Here is a 5,194-nt window from a genome sequence, read left to right as displayed (position 1 = left end):
CCTCAGTGATCAATGCAAAGAAATAGAGGAAAACAATAGAATGGGAAAGACTAGAGATCTCTTCAAGAAAATTAGAGATACCAAGGGAATATTTTATGCAAAGATGGGCTCAATAAAGGACAGAAATGGTAGGGATCTAACAGAAGTAGAAGATATTAAGCAGAGGTGGCAAGAATACACAGAAGAACTGTACAAAAAAGATCTTCACGACCCAGATAATCATGATGGTGTGATCACTCATCTAGAGCCAGACATCCTGGAATGTGAAGTCAAGTGGGCCTTAGGAAGCATCACTACAAACAAAGCTAGTGGAGGTGATGGAATTCCAGTTGAACTATTTCAAATCCTGAAAGATGATGCTGTGACAGTGCTGCACTCAATATGCCAGCAAATTTGGAAAACTCAGCAGTGGCCACAGGACTGGAAAAGGGCAGTTTTCATTCCAATCCCAAAGAAAGGCAATGCCAAAGAATGCTCAGACTACCACACAATTGCACTCATCTCACACGCTAGTAAAGTAATGCTTAAAATTCTCCAAGACAGGCTTCAGCAATACGTGAACCGTGAACTTCCAGATGTTCAAGCTGGTTTTAGAAAAGGCAGAGGAACCAGAGATCAAATTGCCAACACCCGCTGGATCACTGAAAAAGCAAGAGAGTTCCGGAAAAACATCTATTTCTGCTTAATGACTATGCCAAAGCCTTTGACTGTATGGATCACAATAAACTGTGGAAAATTCTGAAACAGATGGCAATACCAGACCACCTGACCTGCCTCCTGAGAAATCTGTAAGCAGATGAGGAAGCAACAGTTAGAACTGGACATGGAAGAACAGACTGGTTCCAAATAGGAAAAGGAGTACATCAAGGCTGTATATTGTCACCCTGCTTATTTAACTTATATGCAGAGTACATCATGAGAAACACTGGGCTGGAAGAAGTACAAGCTGGAATCAAGATTGCCAGGAGAAATATCAATAACCTCAGATATGCAGATGACACCACCCTTATGGCAGAAAGTGAAGAAGAACTAAAGAGCCTCTTGATGAAAGTGAAAGAGGAGAGTGGAAAAGTTGGCTTAAAGCTCAACATTCAGAAAACTAAGATCATGGCATTCGGTCCCATCACTTCATGGCAAATAGATGGGGAAATAGTGGAAACAGTGGCTGACTTTATTTTTGGGGGCTCCAAAATCACTGCAGATGGTGACTGCAGCCACAAGATTAAAAGACGCTTACTCCTTGGAAGGGAAGTTATGATCAACCTAGACTGAATATTAAAAAGCAGAGACATTAATTTGCCAACAAAAGTCCATCGAGTCAAGGCTATGGTTGTTCCAGTAGTCATGTATGGATGTGAGTTGAACTATAAAGAAAGCTGAGTGCAGAAGAATTGATGCTTTTGAACTGCGGTGTTGGAGAAGATTGAGAGTCCCTTGGACTGCAAGGAGATCCAACCAGTCCATCCGAAAGGAGATCAGTCCTGGGTGTTCATTGGAAGGACTGATGTTGAAGCTGAAACTCCAATACTTTGGCCACCTCATGCGAAGAGTTGACTCATTTGAAAAGACCCTGATGCTGGGAAAGATTGAGGGCAGGAGGAGAAGGGGACGACAGAGGATGAGATGGTTGGATGGCATCACCGACTTGATGAACTTGGGTTTGGGTGAACTCCGGGAGTTGGTGATGAACAGGGAGGCCTGGTGTGCTGCGGCTCATGGGGTTGCAAAGAGTCGGACACAACTGAGTGACTGAACTGAACTGAACAGATTTTAATGTAACAAACAGACTATGAAAAGTTCTTGATATGGTTTCAGATTTCACATTGCTACTGCCTTAAAGGAAACTACCACTTGTCAAATTTTGGTGTAGTATCAAAGAATATTCATAGTTATCTTGAAAAGCTATAAAAATATACCTCTCTTTTCTAACTATATATTTGTGTGAGACTGGATTTTTTTATGTATACTTCAATTAAAACAACATATTACAACACACCAAGGAAGAATTTTGGCCACCTGATGTGAAGAGCTGACTCATTTGAAAAAGACCCTGATGCTGGGAAAGACTGAAGGCAGGAGGAGAAGGGGGTGGCAGAGGATGAGATGGTTGGATGGCATCATCGACTCAATGGGCATGAGTTTGAGTAAACTCTGGGAGTTGATGATGGACATGGAGGCCTGGTGTGCTGCAGTCCATGGGGTTGCAAAGAGTCGGACATGACTGAGTGACTGAACTGAACTGAACTGAGGAAGAATATCTAAGAATCCAGCTTTACTAAGCCAGACATTAATTTGCAAGAGACTTGTTTTTTAACATATTTAAAAAGTTTATTTTATTTGGCTGTACTGGGTCTTAGTTGCAGCATGTGGGATCTAGTTTCCTGACCAGGGATCAAACCTGGGCCCTTTGGACTGCAAATGCAGAGTCTTAGCCACCAGACCACCAGGGAAATCCCTTTGCAAGAGATTTTTAAAACAATGCCAATCTTTTGACTAAACTTCTTTTAGGAAAATATAGTTATTTTTCATATAAATATTTATGGTGGCATGTAATGGGCTTATTATTATTTTTAATGAATAAATATTTTAAAAAATTTGTTTTAATTTCTAAGCTTGCAAATATTGATAAAGTAAACAAAATCCCAATAATTCTCAATAATCATTAAGATTTTATTTTTTTTTTGATGAAATAACCTTTACTTAACACAATCATTAAGATTTTAAAGGGGTCCCAAGACCAAAATGCTTGAGAATCACTGATCTAGTGCAACCCTCTCCCCTTGTTCCCCCAATTTCTAGATGGGTAAACTGAGGTTTGGAGTGGGAAGGGTCCCTTCCCAGGGAGATTGTGGCTGTGGTCCTGACACTCCATATTTGGACACTCCATATTTGGAGTATACATATGGAGTAAGGTATACAGCAAAGTGATTCAGTTACACATATACATATATTCATTATTTTGCAGACTCTTTTCCCATATAGGGTATTACTGTGAGCTTTTAAAAAAAAGGTCTTTCTCTATACACATACCTCCCTCTACTTTATGATTGCTAGGTCCCTGTAACAAACTTCTTGGGGAAACTGTTTACACTCACATCTCTGCTTTCTCATTTTTCACTCACTCATTCAATAAATATTTGAGAGCTAACTATGTACCATATACAGTACTAGGGGCTGATAATTTAACAATGAATTAAACAAAATCCTTGCTTTTAAAAATATACATCCTAATGATGGGAGACATCCAGAAAAATTGTCCAGAGCTTGTAAATGGGCTTGTAAATCCCAGAAGATTACTGGGTGATATTTTATTGTAGTGCTGGGGTATACCTTTGATTAAGGGACTTTCCAGGTTGCGCTAGTGGAAAAGAACCCACCTGCCAATGGAGGAGACATAAGAGATGTGGGTTCAATCCCTGGCTTGAGACCTCCTGGAGAAAGGCATGGCAAACCACTCCAATATTCTTGCCTGAAGAATCCCATGGACAGAGGAACTTGGCAGGCTACAGGTCCATAGGGTCGCAAAGAGTTGGACATGACTGAAGCAACTTAGCATGCATGCATATACCTTTGATTGACTTCATATTACTAGGTAATCTTACAACTTTGTACCAATAGAGGTTAACTTGTAAAAAACTGATGGCAATGCAAATCTTGTCTGCAAGCAATGCAAATAATTCTTATCCATAGAAATGCAAATGAATTTTTGTCCACTAGAGATGGAATTTAATTCCCTCTGGTAAAAGAGATAATCTCTAACAGTACAGTTTATTGCTTAATAGGATATTAGTGTTTCTGCAACTATTAGCAAATTCATTTCAGCATTCCTCTGGCTGATAATCCAAATCTCTGAAACTCAAATTCTTATTTGAACAAGTCTTACCATCTCACTGGTTCCCTCATTATTTAGGATAATAATGGTCAAGCAGTTTATGATGATGAATAAAGTCTTTGGCATGTGTTCATTTTATAATTTTATAAGTTATGTTTTTAACCTTTTGAAAATTATTTAGCAGACTGTAAGAAAATAAATACATATCAGGTGACAAGTCATAAGAATAACACTAGGGTAAGAGGACAGCTATTAACTGGTGGTGTCATCTGTACTATTATAGATAAGGCCAGTCAACAAGTTCTGTACTTCTCTTTCCTCTGTAAGTGGAATTCATCCTCTTCTCTCCATCTTCACAGCCACGACACAATCCAGACCATGATCTTCTCTCATCTGATCTCTCTACCTTCCTCCCATCTACACTGATCATTGGCTATCGGATGATCATTTTAAAAAACAATTATCTGATCATGTCCCTCCTTTTCACTGGCTCCTATGGTGAAGTCAAGTTCTGCAGGGTCTCAGTTCAGTGGCTCAGTCGTGTCAGACTCTTTGCGGCCCCATGGACGCACACCAGGCTTCCCTGTCCATCACTAACTCCCAGAGCTTGCTCAAACTTATGTACATCAAATCGGTGATGCCATACAACCATCTCATCCCCTGTTGTCCCCTTCTCCTCCTGCCTTCCATCTTTCCCAGCATCAGGGTCTTTTCCAATGAGTCAACTCTTCACATGAGGTGGCCAAAGTATTGGAGTTTCAGCTTCAGCATCAGTCCTTCCAATGAACACCCAGGACTGATCTCCTTTCGGATGGACTGGTTGGATCTCCTTGCAGTCCAAGGGACTCTCAAGAGTCTAACACCACAGTTCAAAAGCATCAATTTTTCGGCGTTCAGCTTTCTTCACAGTCCAACTCTCACATCCATACATGACCACGGAAAAACCATAGCCTTGACTAGACGGACCTTTGTTGACAAAGTAATGTCTCTGCTTTTTAATATGCTATCTAGGTTGGTCATAACTTTCCTTCCAAGGAGTAAGCGCCTTTTAATTTCATGACTGCAATCACCGTCTGCAGTGATTTTGGAGCCCCCCCAAAATAAAGTCTAACAGTTTCCACTGTTTCCCCATCTATTTCCCATGAAGTGATGGGACCAGATGGCTACAGTTTAGAGGGTCGCAAAGAGTCGGACACAACTGAGTGACTAAAAACAACAACAACAACAGATCCCTAGCTGGGCGGGGTTTGCACTCGCTTCGTATCGGAGGGAGGAGCCCCAGGAGAGAGTCAGCCGTAACTCTTTCCCCTTTTCGTCCACAGTGGGGCACACCACCTCTCCGGAACCTGAGCGTCTGCTTTT

This window comes from Muntiacus reevesi, chromosome 1 (assembly GCF_963930625.1).
Source record: "Muntiacus reevesi chromosome 1, mMunRee1.1, whole genome shotgun sequence".
Classification (NCBI taxonomy): Eukaryota; Metazoa; Chordata; class Mammalia; order Artiodactyla; family Cervidae; genus Muntiacus; species Muntiacus reevesi.
This window is presented reverse-complemented; position numbering follows the sequence as displayed.